General features: G+C 42.4%; 1 protein-coding gene across 7 annotated transcripts in view; it reads left to right on the top strand.

Moving 5' to 3' along the window:
• Nucleotides 1–17,644, top strand: part of PLXNB2 (plexin B2) — a 259,839-nt gene that overhangs the window by 79,253 nt on the left and 162,942 nt on the right. For all 7 annotated transcript variants that reach the window (XM_013188354.3, XM_013188351.3, XM_013188352.3 and 4 more), the window contains one exon: nucleotides 1,830–2,017. The gene's annotated coding sequence lies outside the window, so the exon portion shown is untranslated. The remainder of the gene's footprint in view (nucleotides 1–1,829; nucleotides 2,018–17,644) is intronic.

Here is a 17,644-nt window from a genome sequence, read left to right as displayed (position 1 = left end):
TACGTCTTTATTCCTCTCTAATGAGAGCAGGTACATGGGGAAGTGGAACTTTTTGCATTACATTTCTTGAGTCTACTACTAATCAAAATACATCCATATAACAAAGAATTTGGAAAAAAAAAAAATCATGAGCAAGTTTGCCTTGTGCAGGTCTCTTTGAAAAGTTATCTTTTAACTGCTCAGGAAGCTGCCAACCAGTTAAGTGGTTCGGCTCGTGCACGTGGTGGAGCCGGCCAGAGGTGCGAGAGATGTGGGCTGTGCGTGCCCCCGTGCCGTGGCAGAGGGAGGAGGCGTTACGGGAGGACCGTGCTGGCAGGGAGAGAGGGGTGTGCAGCCTGCTAGGGATCCCGCTGCTCTGCTGCAAACGGCAGTGACAGCTGCAGATCACACTGGGGCTCAGTCTGATTTTAAAAACAGCGTCCTGACTTCTGAATCACAGATAGAAAACGTATTACTGTGAACTTGGCAGTTCTTCTTCTACAGTCAATACTACCACTTTTTCCCCTCAAGCTCTTCCTCATTATTGCCTAAGTGAGAACACAGAATATGTTCTTAGTTTTCTTACTATGCTAATTTTCCCTAAATGTGTTAAATCATTTGAGTTTATGGCACGTGAGAAGATACTTCTGCTAATTTAAGATTCAAAAAATACTTTCTTAAGAGTTTTCACATGTAAAATTCTCATAGAGTTGGACTATTGAAAGACTCCCATGTCAGAGAAGATGCATATAGTAAAAAAAAAAAAAACTGCAGTAAATATAAAAAAAAAAAAAAAAGGTTTTCTTGAATTTCTGAGAGGTACAAACTGGTCTTTGTTCCCTTTGGAAAAAATCACAGGATAACTTAGGTAGGAAAGGAACACTGGAGGTCATCTAGTCCAACACCCTGCTCAGAGCAGGGCCAAGGAGGTCAGGTTGCTCAGAACATATAAAGTATTTAACAGTCTGCTCTAGATAGCTCAAAACTTAAGTAGATGATAGTGAGTTTCTTGAAATTTCTGATAGAGAAAAAATTGGATTGTAATACGTCTCTTTTGTCATCACCTTTCAGAAGAAAATAAAGGAGGAAGGCTGGGGAAAAAAATTCTTTACTATCCATTCCGTTTTATTTTTAGATGGAAATAAAAATTTCATCAGGCTAAATCTTACTTTCCATACTCAATTATTCCCCAGAAAGTTGAAATAAGTACAGGTGTAGTCTTTTCAAGAATATGCTCCTAGAAGTTAATTTCTGAAGTGAAGGGAAACTGCAAGGTGACATTGCTTTTGAAAATTGGGCTTTAATAAAGGGCTTCATTTAGGCATCCATCCTTAAAAATGGGTGGTGAACTATCTGAGGGCTGGAAGGGAAAAGGGAAGAAGGGGGCTGCAAGAGAATGAGAGCAGATGAAAGTACAATGTAATTTAAGTCTTTGGTTAATGTCTCTATTTTGAAAGTAGCACTGGTTTATTTGGTCAGCCAAGCATTGGCAGCTCATAGTCAAATTCTTATCATGAAGTGTTCTTGCCACAGATGAGGCTTGAGTAAGTTTCTTATGGGCCTGTCATTATCTTCTGCAGTGACCCTTCGAAGGCAGAGTAAGGATGCTTTGTAAATAGCTTCCTAGGGCTTTGCATTGCCCCAAGATGTCTTAAGTTGAGAGGGCACCTGCACTTGAGAAAGGCAAAGAACCATGCTTGTTGACAACAGCAGCTTTAATGGGTTTCCCCTTTCATAAGGCCGTACTCAATATCTAGCAGCCAACATGAACACCCATCACTGTGTCTTGAAGCTGAAACATTGCCTCACTACAGTGCTGAGGTTGCTGACGACATGTTCTGTTGTTCCAGGTGAGCAGACAGAGGGGGACAGCCCAGGGCACAACTTTGCGGCTTACCTGGTGCCCTCTGGAGCGCAGCTGAACAAGATTAAACCCTGACACCACCTCATCTCCTCCTGAAGTTCCAGCAGAAGTCAGCTCTTCTCTCCCAAGCCGTGGTGTGCATACAGTATTCTCATGTGATATTTTTGTTTTCAGGTAAGCTTTCTTCCTTTCTTCCTTTCTTCCTTTCTTCCTTTCTTCCTTTCTTCCTTTCTTCCTTTCTTCCTTTCTTCCTTTCTTCCTTTCTTCCTTTCTTCCTTTCTTCTTTCTTCCTTTCTTCCTTTCTTCCTTTCTTCCTTTCTTCCTTTCTTCCTTTCTTCCTTTCTTCCTTTCTTCCTTTCTTCCTTTCTTTCTTTCTTTTTTTTTGATCTATTTGTATTTTAAAATGGAATATTATCATTCTGTTTTCTCGATAAATTTCTTGCTATTCATCAAAACTTTCAAATGTTGCTGGAGCATATAATAAATGTTTATTACTTCTAATGGAGATGAAACTTCTAGGAGCCAATCTTGCAAGAGGCATTAAAATTAGCAAAGAAAAAAAAAAAAGGAAAGAAAGAGCAGCTTGGCAGAGGTTCTGTATTCATAAACCTATTTATAGCTGGTATGCCTATTAGGAGAGCAGGTTTGTGCCTCTGCCAGCAAGATGCTCCAGCTGACTGCCGTGCTAGTGCTTGCCCTAATTTTGCACTTAGGTTCTGAGACTCCCACTGGGATGCTGAGCAGATGTGTGATTGAACTGAATGTCGAAGGTGTTCAGGTCTGACTGCATCTCTGAGGACAATCAGAGAGATTCGATCCAGATCTTTTCCAGGACCTGTTCACCTTGATTAGCACGTGTTGTCCTGACAGGATTCTCAGAAATTGGCTTGTAAAACCCCTTCCTCCAGCTAAGAATTTTCTTTAAATTGAGCATCCAAAGAGACCTGAAGTTAAGATTGACAGAGGGGTTGCTCAACCATGGCTCTTGGTCTGTTCTTTAGCTGTAAATCAGTTTAAAACAATTTAGACATCTTGCTTGGTGCTGGCGATGTTCCTGGAAGTGCCACTGTCTGGAGTGCTCGTTCCAGTCTGGTGTGAGTTTGGAGGGAAATGCGAAGAATTTTTCTGGAATTACCTCTGCAGCTTAAATCTCAGCCTTTTGCTACTGGCAATAATTATCCATAGACTGTGCTTTTTGGAAGATAGTACTTAGCCTTTCCAGAAAGAGAAACGCGTGTCTCCTGTAGGACACTGAAGAGAAATGAAACAATGGGAGAGGAAAATAAAATTTACAAAGAACCAAGTTAAGAAAACCAAGTGTATAATAGCATTTAGCTAGTAACTGGCTGCATGCCAGTTTGGGAGGTTTTTCTTTGTTGCTGTTTTTTACACTTAGCTTCTGTGTATAAAGTTTTTACTTCCCCTTGAAAACTACTGGGAAGGGGAGGGATCAAAATATAGTTTTACATGCATGTGAGCTGCAGAATGAATAACAATGAAGACAGCTGTTTTAAAACAAAAAAGTACATTCCCTCCTACGCACATTCATTTAGATACCTAAGACCATGATTTTTCAAAATGCAGAAAAAAGCACGAAAACAGCTACTATATTTAAGCTTATTTAGAAATGTGCACGGGGGAAGATGAGTATCACGAAGGAATGTCCTGCGGAGGATGCGAACATAAGGGTGGACTCGCTGAAAGGGAGTAATAGCACAGTAGTTTTTGTAATTTTGCTATGGAATTTTAAATCAATTACATGAATAACACAGGATATCTTCTGAGACTAGCCAGAAGCGCTTTTTTGCGGGTATAGCTAGCATGGTTGCAGAAAGCCTCCGTGCCAGGCTGGGATTAGCGCTCCCACAACTGAGACACCACAAGTGCTCGCGTGTTTGGCTGTGCGTCGTCTCCCTGCACAGTCAGCCTTCAGTGATCCGCCTCTCTCGGACGGTAAATTCTTCAAAAAATGCACCGAGGTGTGTCTGATAATACATGGTGTTTGTACGTCGGCCTGGGAAGTCTGATGTTCAAAATGGGCTTGGTCTTGGATTTTGCGTTGATTAAACGTTTTGATAACTTGCGTTGTTAAAGCTTTCAAAGTCTACATTAGACTTTTACAGAAATTACTGCAAGTTGCTCAAAACTGCACTGATTAAAGGTAGTATTTCCTTTTCAAGAAGACTTCACTGATCTAGTTGTTTCTTGAGGTCTGTTCCTTTGAAAGGAAGATTAGCATCCTTGTGCTTTTTAACAAAATGAGCCGAGTACTAAAAATACACGGTCAGCAGTTTGGTTAGAACACCAGAGTATGTGGCTCATTGCTCTACAGAACATGTAGGATATTAAATGTGGATATTAATTTTGTTCATTCCTCCATCACAAAGAAAATAGAAAATGCTTACATAAGGGGGCAAAATAGTTTATGGAATTCTTCAGCATTGCCTTTCATGGTATGCAATTATAAACTTTGATGCATGGGGGATGTGAAGTGCTTCCTTGAGTTATCTTGTGTAAATAAATATAAATCAGGTTGGTTGCTGGTTTACAACCCTTTAAGCAACTACATGGTAGTGCTTAAAGCGAGAAACAAAAACTGTGAGCTTTTTTCCTAAATTTTCTCTCTTTTTTTTTTTTCCTTTCTCTCCAGAAGCTTTCCTCAAACTTCATTAATCTTCCAAGTTTTCCCTTTAAATCGACGGCTAGCATAAGCGTTTTTGCAGACTCATTTCATGCGAAGATTTTGTCTCTCAAGTTGTTAAAGCCAGCGTAGCTGCAGCTCTGCTTCACTTGTGTGGCAATGAACTTCACATGTAAATGGGGCCTCTAATAAGTCCGCTTTGTGCTGGAAGGTGCTAATGGCTGCCATCAATCAGAGGGCTGGTAAAAGTTGTTCGCCCCCTCCCCCTGGACTAAATGAGACAGCAATTAAATGCCCTTTTGTTGAGTGATAGCTGAGACAATAGAAATCAATGTCCAAAGCACAAACCCGAATGGCAAGTCTTAAGTATAAGCTAAGCCATGTGTCCCAAGGGATTGGCATGTTGATTTGCTTACAGCTGAGGGTGGATATGAAAGGAATAACTGGACGTGCAGACAGCAGGAGAAGCTGTAATGCTCCTTGGAGTGCAGCCAGTTCGCAATATTTGCTGGGAAGACTTCTCGATGGGGCCTGCTTCCATGGGCATGTGCAGTCCAGCATCAGCCAGCAGCACAAATGGGATCCGGAGCAGGCCCTGGCACCAGGTTGTGATCAGGAGATGTGATACCAGCGGTGTTGGTGGTATGTTTTTGTGTTGGCTGCTCAAGAACAGGCAATATCTGATCTGGTAGGAAGCCTGCTGATACAAGTTTAGCCTTTCAGCTTTCCTAAAAGTACTTCGAGTGGCAGGATGAGTTTATACTCAACCTGTGCCATTATTACAGAGTTTGAGATTCTTAGAGCAGGAGCTGCAGTGCTGTCATGGTACATCCTCAGAATGAGCCCTCACTGCCCCCAGATGCCATCAGTTTGCTCTCCAGTGCTTACAGGTGCAAGACCTACTCTTGTGGTTCTCAGTTGTGCTGTTTGTAAACAAAAGCCAAACAAAGAAACAAAAAAACTACAACAAAAAACACTTTGCTCATCAATTTCTTGAAAATGAAAATCTTTTGATACCCTTAGTATTGGTTAACAATTGTGTCCAAAGGATGTGCAGTCATTTAGGTTGCTGAACGTGTTCTGCCTGTCTTACTGACTCCAAACCTTCTCCAAAGCTCATTGATGTCAGTGGGACACTTCCTTTTGACTCTAGCATGCTACTCACAGTTCTGCTTTAGCTTTATTGCCTCGCTGAAAGGGCCTTAAGTTACTTGTGTGCACAGGGCGGCATTGTCTCTAGTCTGTGTGGGTTTTTGTTTTTGTTGCAGGTTTTTTTTTCCCTGCTTTTGTGCAAAACTGTAAATGCATCGAGAACAATAAGCTATTGCATTTACTAATGACAAGGCATGCTGCTGTCTTGCAGTTTATATGCTGCTGGCAGGGACTGGCTATATGATGTTTTACAGCAGCTCAGCTAAAATGAGAAAGTCTTTAAGTTTGTCTCCAAATAAATGTTACAGGAAGAAGTTATTTTATTTTTGTGCCTGAAAAGTATGGCACACAAATGATCAGAGTCATCTGAAATAATATCTGAATTTTTTTAAAATAAAATGTATCTGTTTAGAATATTGAATTTGTTTTGTGGAGTGCCATATCCATCACGGCTCTTTTGGGGGCTTAAACAAACAAACAAAAAAATTTTAAAAAAGCTACCTGTATTAAGAGGTCCATAGAAATCAGCTGGCATTAGGAATGGACTCATAAGGACTTTATAATATTAACAATTACTTCAAATGACACATTTCGCAAACCCATTGTTTTCATGTAAGTTCATGTATTTGTCTCTGACGTTAAATCTGCTTCTAGCCTTGACTTGCACCTTGCTTTTGCATCAGGTTCTTTACTCAAATAAAAAGCAGAGGGCTGAGGAACCAGAGAGACTGCATAGGCACAGCAATACATTCCCATGTTACCAGCATAACTCTTTAATCCTTTCAATAAAGACCTTTATTTATTAATGTTTTTCACTGTTACCAATACTAATACCTTTTTTATATATATTAAAGCATTCTAATCAATAAATATATGATAATAAATTCTACAACGTGGCCAAGCTATCTTGAGATGAAGGTAGGCATAGAGAGTACAAAAGCTATTTGTAATGTTTTATATTTACTTATTCAGCATGTAATTTTGAATAATCATAGATTAGCTTTTTTTAAGCATCTACTTCTGTATGGCAAACAGCAGTCCAATAAAGCAGAGCCGTTCACTGAGATTTGATGTGTCCATTACCTCCTGCAAATGCCTTGGAATACAATGGGATAGCATGCAGACTTCAGAGCTGTCATGACAGGTATTAAGAATGTGTCAAATCCCAGTGATGACTGATAACATATCTGTCATTTGTGATGGGATTATTAGGAAGAGGAAAGCCACTAGGAGAAAGATACTTCAGGAAAAAAAAGGGGGAGGGAAAGGCAGGAGGAGAGAGGATTTACTGTTCTTCAGAGCTGCCTCATTTAATTAAGCTTTGTCTAGTCCATAAACAAATCTATTAGCTTCCTGACTGCTTTGGCAGCATAGGCACTTTAACGCTGCAGTGGTAATTCCAGAGAATTAGGCTTCTCTTTGGTGGATAGCTGCACTATAGGTATTGTAGCTGTGATGAAGGTTCTTGAGGAGTACCTGGAAACAGATAGTGTAATATTACTATTTTCTTTATTTTATTTTCAAAGTAAGAATTTAACAGAATACTGTAGAAGAAAGAATTCAGTAGGCACCTAAGACATTTGCTGCATGGAAACTTAATAGAACTGAGGGAAGAGTATAGCTTGCCAGTGCCATATGATTTGCTTCTTTGGTTAGCATAAAGCACATGAACTATTGCTTTTTATTATTATTATTCTGAATATATGTCTTGTGTGGGTATGGAAGGGCGGATATGTTTTGTGTCACTTGTAAAATTAGGTTGTGCTTAGCAGGTCTAGTGCGCATAGTGCACAGACTGATTCCTGTCGGGTGTCTTGGGGTCAGCCATAAACACATCAAAGGTCTAAAAGCAGTTAAATATTAAGACAGAAGAAGCATCTCTTTTTACTGTTGTCTGGCACTTAAGCAATGTCAGGACAGAGGAGGTGACCTGCGTGCTTCTTGCTGTCAGTGTCTTTGGTGTAGGAGCATCTCCACAAGAGGCAGAACCAGTGTACCTATCCCATAAGGCCACCACATACAGAATTCAATTTTGGGGGCATATTAGGTGTCAGGAAAGGGGAGACTTGAAGCACAGTGGGCTCAAACAGCTGTTTTTAGCTGTCATATGCTCCCATAAATCCACTTTCAGCAGGATTCAGCAGGATAGCCTTTGAACGGAGACTCATAAAGCTGTCTAGATGATCTTTCTGCCAGTCTTTCCATTGGCTTTTTATGGAAAAGGACATCGTCTTTACCTCTGTCCCTTCTACATGCTTAGCCAAGGTGCTTATCAGCTCTCTCAGGTCCCCTAGCCCATCAGTAGAGGTTAGCCCTGTGCCCAAGTGGGCACTTGGGTACCACTGAACGGTTCTTGGCAGGCAGCTACCTTGTTGGACGTGTTCAAACTGGTTAGTAGCCAGCTTGGATGATCCAGCTGGTGGCCATCAACGTTGGTTGATGGCTCACTGAGGAGCAGCTGATGGTCTCAGATTTGGGAAGCAGAGGCAGAGGTGTGGGCCGCAGTTCAGACCAAACTGCAGCTGCCGTGGCATGAAGTGAACAAGGTTTGGCAGGTATGTGAGCAATGGACCCTGTTCCTGACAGCCACCGAGAGCAAATCAGCTCCCACGCGCCGTCCATGCCCGGGCAGCTGGCCTCTCATCCTGCAGAAGGGCCTGCCGGGGCAAGGCGCAACGCCGCAGCCCGCTCGTTAGCTGGCGAGGCCCGGTCTGTGTCTGTGTTTTGGGTGTAAGCACAGGCTCCGAGCTGTCGGGGTGGGTGAAAGCAGAGTCGAGGTGCAGCAGCTGGCCGATGGTACCCGCCATCCCGGTCGGATACCTTGTGTTTACCGTAGGGGAAGAGCACACACGAGGGCAGTTGCAGCTTGCCCCTGGCTCTGGAGCGAGTTCACACCCTTGCTTACCTCATGGAAACTCACTCGCCTTCCCTCAGGAAAGACTTTTTTTCTTTTTTTTTTTTCCCCCCCTTCCTTCTATAAATGTATACTTACCCCACCCACAGATGCTGGCTGAGCAAAGACTGTAAAGCAATCTGCAGCAAGGACTCTGGGGTTTTACTTTTTAATATGTGATGTATTGTGGCTTAATTCATTTCCCAAGGTGGTTCTCCAGAGGGCCTCATGGCAACCATCCCAGAACAGCCAGTGATTTGGGTACCTCAACCCAAAGCTGGTTTAGCTTAAGAGTTGTTAAAGGAGACTGATTTATTTATTTATTTTATTTCCTCCAGAAGCTGAACTCAGCATTTCTTCAGAGTAACTGAAACTGTGCACACAGAGATCATTAATCACACTTTAAAATCTGGACTTCAACTTCTCCTTTTATACGTAGATTACCATACGGGATATTAATGTTGCGTCTTGCCGCCTGGCAATGCCTCATTTCATACCAATTAAATACGGTTTTGGAAAGAGGGATGACTGTGGAGAATGGCTCCGAACCAAAGAGCCCTTCCCCATTGATCGCAGGTTTGGTTTTGGCCCGGAGTGGATGTGGCAGCCATGTTCGTGTATGCCAACCACGGGTAGCCCACAGTCTTTGACCACCCCTTTGGTGTGCCCACCAAAGGGAGGAGACACCACTGCACACAGGGACTGCTGGCAGTAGTCACAGCCTATTTTTTTCCCAGTGCTCTCATCAGCTCCCATATTTAATGGATTTAGGTAGTGAATGGGTTTTCTGTCCTGGGGGAGCACTACAGTGCAGTGAACTTGAGTTTGGCATCCTTCTCTGAGGGAAGCTGTTTCTTCCCTGTACTCTCCATCCCTTCCCCACTTCTTTAGACTTTGCCAGTTTAAAAAAAGGAACAGCAGCTCTTATCTGGAAGGTATTGCAGAAGTGGACTTCAGAGAGTCAGCTATTTCTTTTTTTCATTTTGTTGTATGTGAGGTGTCCTGAGATAACACAGAAAATCATGGGGTTGGGGGAGTCGCCTTTGAAAATCACTGAACATTTAATAAAATTCCTTCTGGGGTCCAAGATCAACGCAATACTGCACAGGCTCTGTCCTGTTGTACATGTGCTCACACTTAGCTGCAGTCCAGTTCTTGATTTATTTTTTTATGTGGTGATAAGATTAGAATCATCTTTTGAAAACAAAACAAAACCACCACTACCACCCAATTTAGATGCACATGGATATCTTAAAACAAAACAGCACTTTAGATCTAACTCTTGAGTTTGTCACATACTTGGATGAAAACTGATTTCCGTGCTTGTCTGAAGAAGTAAAATATTTCCAAAAATTGAAGAAATTAGCAATGGTAGTGATTGCTGTTTTTGGGGAGAGGAGTTGGAAACAAAATATTGCAAAACTACTTCTCGCTGATAACAAACAAAGCTCAATGGGAGATTTTGTTCTGAAAATATTTAACTGTTGACATGAGGATGTTTGTTAGAATATTTTTAGTGCCGATAAAGAAAAGCAGCATTCGTTGGAATTTTGGTAATCTTGAATGAAAACACATGTTAAGCTCTTTGTTAAGCTCCATGCCTCTGCTCTGGATGGTATGTTGCATTATGTAGGAAAGTTTTTTTTGCAGCTGAGACTTTCCTCTATTGTTTCCACCTCTAATCTTTTTGTATTGTATTCAGAGGAGAGGGAACGAGAGAGAGGGAAAGAAAGGTTTGATCATAAACAGAATAGTGTGCTGCAGGAGTGTCTCTGATAAGACTTTTAAGGTGGTGTTTGCAAGTTGCAAGATTGCAGCTAAGCCTGTGGTAAAGCTGAAAATTTTGTGCTTGTTTAATTGTGGTGTAAAACATCATTATTATCATATGAAAAGCACCAGTGATGCCTTGACTTGCTTGATAAAATAAGAATCTGTTCATGGTAATGACCATTAACTCAGTGACAGGATGATAAAGAGATTACAGGGTTCAGCTTCCCACTTATAAAGAATTGGTTGGTGCACGTGCTATTCTGCTAGTCCAATCTCCGGGTGTGTTGTGGAACAGTCATGGAAAACATTTTTAATATTTTTAATGTGCTACCTGACAGCATGATCTCTATAGTATACAATTTTCAGTTCCTCTGACCCCTTACCCACCAATTGTATTGGCAAAACACTAATTAAACGGGAACAATGTATTTATTGTGACTAGAAGTTGCTTTTGTCGTTGTTCCTATTGTTCAGGTTCCAGAACAGGAATGAAAGAGCCTGCTTAAAGATGCTCTCAGAGCTCCTCTGTTTAAAGATGGCTCTTTGTTCAGAACTGCCAAAAAGTAGCAGCAAGCTATAAAAGGAAAACTTTCCCTCTATGCGATTTCAGTCCCTTGAGTCTTGCTGCAAAATGGTTTATATTAAAATTAAACGCAGCTAAGTCTGGAAGTGAATTAGTCTCAGTCACGGGCCATCAGTGTGTTTTGCTCTTCTGTAAACGGACTGTATGCCACTTGGTGGCACTTTGTAAGAAGGTAAATTTTTGAGTAATACAAAGAAAGGTGGGACCTCATGGAAATCCAGTGGAAGTCTTGCTTGTCCTCTAACCTGTGGTGGCCTCTGTCAAAAGAATTACCGACTTTCCAAGGTGCTGTATATTGGAAGAGAATGCGTGAGCACCCTTAATAGAGAACAGTGCCTGTAGAAGTTATAGTAACAGCACTGGCAGTGACCACCATCTAAAGATCTTTATGCAGAGCAAATACCTGGAGGACCATGGATAAGATTTTTGAGTTCAGGATCCACCAAAGTCACACCCCTCAGGAAAGGTTTGGAGCTCTGTGGCTTCCTACTCCCCTAATGATGTACTTTGGATAGACAAAGCTGATTTTATCACCTTGTAAGCCTTGCTTCTCTTATGGCATACTACATGATATGGCATGTAGCATCTTCAAATGGAAGACAACTGAAATCTCTTTTCTGTCCTAAATACAAAAAAAATAGTTTTCATTTGTGGCTGTTAGCCAGCATAGCTTCTAGAAAGTTGCACTTAGTCATGCCATACCCAGCAGAAATGTTTACTGTTTTGAAGTGCCCAAATAAATTCTTGTTCATCTTATTCTTACCTCGTTACCATTTCTGCTTTTCTGTTATAAAGCACTGTCCTTCCATGTGTCGAACCGACCAACTACGTATCATGCAAAAAAGCAGTTTGCTTTTCTTAACTCTCTTGTCCAGCTGTAGCCAGTTCCTTTGTCACGCTTCTAAATATTCTCCTCCCATTTTTGAGTGTTGCCACGGCATTTGTGTTATTCTTAGTGACGTGTGAAATTCCCTCCTTCCCTCTTCCTCACCAGCCTCTGGCTACATGCATTCATATGAAGTAGAAATGTTGCCATAAGATACGGGACAGAGAATTACAACAAAAGAAAGGCTGAGAACAGCACCTCAAGCCTGTTAGGCCGTAAAGAAGTTCAATGTCTGCGTTCACAAGGGGTGCACAGGTCAATCTGAGGAGCTGGATGCTGCCCACTGCTTTGAAAAATTAGGGAACCCTGTTCAAATCCCAGTAATGCCAGAAAAAAAGTGGGTACCCTGAAACACAGGGATGGAGTAAGTAAGCTCTCACATTGGTATGTGCCTGGGAGCATTTGCTGCTGCTCCGCTGTAGTTTCTCAGTTGCTTGTATTCAACTGAGCTTTAACCTCAGCAGCTTGGAGATGGTGTTCACCTGCGTTGCAGTTATATCCTGATAGCAGTTCTGGTGTGGTCTCAGAATTACAGCTCTTACTTCAGTCCTACAGGCTTTAAAGGACATTAAACCTAGGATAGTCGGCAGAGTTTATGTGCCAGGGTTCTTTATCCCCATCCTTTTCTGCCAGAATATGTGTGAATAAGTAGATTTGATTTTACAATGTTTTTGTATGTAAAGAGCTTATCCTACCTGATTCTCTTGCTGATGTCCCCGTTCCCTTGTTGCGAGCCTACTTCTTTCTGGTGAGAGGCATGCATGCTGAAATTTGGCATTACGATATGCCAATATTACACAGTCAGGGAGAAAATTAATTGAATTTTCTGTCTGTGGAGTACAGAATGCAGAAATAGAAGCATGTAAATTACTTAAAAGGCATTGTATGGTTCACAACTGCTATGCTACCCTACAGTTATCTGGAAGGTCTGCTCTAGAGCCAGCCATCTGTGTAGTTACTTATATTAGTGCATGCTTCATATCTGGCACTCAAAAAATGATGTTTATTCTTTTCTTCCTGATGTGAAAGCCATTCTCAGTCAATAAACTGTCAAGCTACTCTTTTTGTCATCGTTGCTGCCCATTTGTGCTTTTTCATATCGAGTCTCCTCAATCTTGCCAGTCTAATGTGTTCTTTTACAAGAATGTTCCAGTTTCTTGATCACTGAGAGATTTGCTTATCTTTTTTTCTTCTTCTTCTTTTTTTTTTTTTTTTTAATCCCTCTCCATCAATGAAATGCTTCTTGGTGAAAATACAAATGCAGCAGAAACTGAAAAATTCAGGCTTGCTTCACAGTCAATAGAGAAAAATGGGCACTTGTGGAGTGTGATCTAGTACACTGCTTTAGCTCTCCACCCAGGAGAAGATTAATTGCATTCTACAAGTGCCTGTTTTTCTCAGCTGATAAAGAGATGTTAGTTGGGTCACTGAGATAGCTATTTCCACACTGTTGCTGCGTAATTTTAGGAAAGATGCTCTCCAGCATTTCAGTTTCAGCAACAAATAGCACAGCTAAGCAAGGACCTGCATCTCTTCTACTGTGTTTCTATTTAAAAACAAACAGGATGTTTGCTCGTGTTCCAGGTTCACATCACAAAGCTGGTCTGTGTGATCATCTCTCTCTCTCTCCTATTTATTTATTTTTTTTCTGGTTTGTTTTTTTTAACGTGGAACCAAACTTGGCCACAAACAGGCTGCTTTAAAGTTCGAATATTCAGACCGAAGCTGAATCTGGCAAAGTGCTACAGAACCAGTCTGTTTGTAATCCTCTCCTTAAAAGTACTGCATGCAAGTGCTGGGGAAGCTTTACCAAATACACGTAGTAAACAAATTATTCTTCTCTAACATTAGCCTTTTCCCTGCTATGCTTGGGGAACTCTGTGCAATTGACTTTTTGAGACTATGTTATATTTCACATTTTTGTACTCATGATAAAGCAGAGAATGGGATACACTATTTAAGGTGAAAATAATCTTGACTTCTGCCTTCCCTGAGTTTGTATTGAGGGCTGCAGGTCTGCAGCAGCTAAGTTGTCTGATGTGTGTGATGAAGACAGTCCAAAAGATGGTCTCAGGCTTTGGACAGAAGGCAAAATTGGAAAATGTGTAGGACAGCAACAATTTCTATATCTGCAATACTTACAAAGGAATTTTCCCTCCGTATCAGTGCAGTTGTCCACCTATGTTTAGTCACACAGAGCACTGTATTTTTTTGCTTATATAAAAAGACGTGATATTCTGCAGTACGCAGCAGGGAATGGTGTGCTCATGAGGCAAAAGCCCCGTGACTTCACCATAAGGAGCCTTGCTGCTGGAGGACGTCGGTGTGGCCAGGCAGAGCTGGCAGAGCAGGATGTCAGAGCTGTCCTCGCCCCTTCAGTGCCAGGTCTGCTGCCACAAAGAGTGGTTTGAGCTGACCTGGATGATTCTCATCAACCACAGTGCTTAAGAAGAATTGCAGTAGAAGATCATTTATTTGACAGACAAAGGAATAACCTTGTGGTGAAATGGGCTTCTGAATGTCCCCCACCCCTGCTGTGTTGGGTGAGGGTAGCAAGTGTTGTGCGAAGTGGTGATGGGGTACCACTCCAGCTACTGCTTGAAGAAAGAGCTTGTCCAAAGCCTCAGAGATGTGCAAGTTCCAATCCTCTAACTAAGTTTGTGCTTGGTTCAATTCCTGCTATTACAGTATAGGATTTTCTTCTAGCCACTGAATGTCCTGTCTCTGTCTGAGTTGTGCTGATATGCTGGCCTTGGTGACAGGGTCAGTCACTTATGCACTGTGTTTTCTTTTCAGAATGTGTTTTCTTTGATTAGTTTGCGTATTTTTACAAACCAAGTCAATGTGCTTGCTCTGCATTGTTTGTGATTTAATTTTATTCATTTTCTTTCTTAAATAAGTATCCTTAGCCTTTTCAATTTTGATTCATATGGAAGCCTTCCAGAGCTGCATTGCATGTGTTTGATTACAATTAATTATGCACTGACTAGTGATATGCATATATATATATGAAGCTAATATCTTCAGTCATTTAGCACGGAAATGCGCTTTTCCAAAACTATAGGCCTATACTTTAAGGGCTCTGACTCATGATTGCAGGCAGATTTATTTCCTAGAGTCATAGAAAGGTTCGGGCTGGAAGAGACCTCTAATGACCTCTAAAGGGGTGGTGAAGGAGAAAGGGAGAGTGAACAGGTAGGAAAAAATATCTTTCCCTGTCCCCTCCACAGATTGACTCCCTGACGAAAAAAGGCAATAGGTGTAATTGCTAATAGTTTCTGAGATACGGGTTCCAAAGTATAGAGTCGACGACAGTGCTGAGTACAAATACCAGGTTAGAGTCATGACCAGAAATCTCATCATTTCATAAGCCATTGTTACACCGCACAGTACCATAACAATCTTAAACCAGGGCCCGGAAAGGATAAACAGCGCGACAGGGAGCACATACAGAAAGTAACGCACCAAAAAACTCAATTTGGAATACAGGTACAGCAGACTGGAGATTAAGGCAATCAACATTGTGACTAGCAACTATTAAGCAGGTCCAATACTTATACCAATTTTAGTTTAACACACTCTGGTCAAATCTGTCGATATCTCAACCCTTCGTGCCCCACGTTGGGCGCCAAAAGGACTGTTGTGGTTTAACCCGGCTGGCAGCTAAACACCACACAGCCGTTCGCTCACCCTCCCCCCTCCCTCTCTGGGATGGGGGAGAGAAACGGGAAAGTGAAGCCGGTGAGTTGAGATGAAGACAGTTTATTAAGACAGGAATATAATAATAACAATAATAATAATAATAGTGATAATGATAATAGTATTAATAATAATAATGTGTAAGAAAACAAGTGATGCACAATGCAATTGCTCACCACCCGCTGACCGATGCCCAGCCTATCCCCGAGCAGCCGGCCCCCCACCCCGGCCAGCCACCCCTATATATTGTTTAGCATGACGTCAGATGGTATGGAATACCCCTTTGGCCAGTTTGGGTCAGCTGTCCTGGGTCTGTCCCCTCCCAGCTCCTGCTGCACCCCCAGCCTGCTCGCTGGCAGGACAGAGCGAGAAGCCGAAAAGTCCTTGGCCTGGTGTAAGCACTGCTCTGCAACAATTAAAACATCAGCATGTTATCAGCGCTCTTCTCATCCTAATCCAAAACATAGCACCCTACCAGCTACTAGGAGGAAAATTAACTCTGTCCTAACTGGAACCAGGACACCATCTAATTCCAACCCCCCTGCCATGGGCAGGGACACCTCCCACCAGACCAGGTTGCCCAAAGCCCCATCCAGCCTGGCCTAGAACACCTCCAGGGATGGGACATCCACAGCTTCTCTGGGCAGTCTGCCAGTGCCTCACCACCCTCTGAGTTTCTTCTGAATATCTTCTGAATTTCTTCTGAATATCTAATCTAAATCTACCCTGTTTAGTGAAAACCACTCCCCCTTGTCCTATTAGCACACACCCTGACAAAGAGTCCCTCCCCAGCTTCCCCGCTTTGACCTGTTGTTTTTGAAAGGAAACTGTTTCCTGGATCATCTGCTCCCTGCTTGGAGCAGGGAGCTTGATCTACTTGGATCATCTGCTCTGCTTGGATCATCTGCATCCTGTCCTCCTCTCGGGCTCTCACTGGTTAAGGTGTGGAGTTTTGGTTCCTCTGTCACACAGGGTATAATGCCCCAAAGCAGGATCTCTGAAAACAGGAACTTAGTGGGGTGTCAGCCCCTGGGACTCTGCTACGGGTGGCCCAGAAGGTCTGATGGGGTTGGCACCTCTGAAGTTTCCCTTTGAGTCTCATTTGAGCTGGCTGAAGTGAGTCCTTCCAAAGCCTGCCACTAATTCACTGGCCTAAGTGTGCAAAATTATCTTTTTGCACTTAAACTGGACAAAAAGGGAGCTTGGCACACATCTCCCTTACCAAAGATCCTCTCCTGCTATTTCAGACCAATCTGGCTTGCTCAAGACCTTTTTATCAGGCAATGTAGCTGGTGCCCTGTTGCTGCCCTGGTGCTCCCGGCCCTCCAGCTGTCTCTGCAGAGGCGCTTGGCAACATTTTTGAGCTCCCTGAGAGCTCCCCTCTCTTCAAGCACCGGTGTCCTTTGATCTTCCTTCCCCAGGTTTGGCAAACAGCCCTGCCAGCAGGATTGGCTTGAGGAGACCTTCGAAACTATAAACGTGGCTAATTTGTTGGAGGGGAGGCTTCTGAGCGCTGGCCATTGTTTTACCTTTCCTGCTGAGGTACCTAACTCGCTTTTTATGGCTTCCGTCTGGTTTTTAATTGTGCGTTTGGGCAGGCAATGAAACAACAGAACAAGAAGAAAGATGCAATGGTTGTTAAAAAAAAAAAAAAAAAAAGAAAAGAAAAGAAAAAAGACAGAGTAAAAGCTTCCTTAGTTCAGTCCAAGCCAATGTTTTCTTCCCTCCCCAAGCCTAACTCCATTCATACAGCAGGAAGATACCGCTTGGCTTTAATTTAATGCCCTGCCCTGCCCTACCTCAAAGTCCAAATCCATTTGTCACTCCACCAAGTTACCTTTCGCCCATAGTTTCCAAACACCGCCCAGGCATTTAAAAACAGAAATGATCAGAGTACAGGAACAACAAAGGCTCTTTCTTAATTCATTTGTGTTTGTGTGTGCCGGTGTGTGTTATCTGCGGGGAGGCATCTCCGAATGCGTGGCGTTGCAGTTACTTGTCGAGGTGGTTCTATTTTAGTCTCCTCCTGCAAGAGGGAAGTCCCGTGACCGTAGCCAGCCAAAGTTCTCCCTTCTTCACGCATGGATTTCCTCCAGTTTAAACCACCTCTAAGTGATGTCTAGCTCCCTTTGAAGTTGCTAAAAAGGATTTTTGCTCTGTAAACATTCTGTATATAG

Source organism: Anser cygnoides, chromosome 1, assembly GCF_040182565.1.
Source record: "Anser cygnoides isolate HZ-2024a breed goose chromosome 1, Taihu_goose_T2T_genome, whole genome shotgun sequence".
NCBI lineage: Eukaryota > Metazoa > Chordata > Aves > Anseriformes > Anatidae > Anser > Anser cygnoides.
This window is presented reverse-complemented; position numbering and strand designations above follow the sequence as displayed.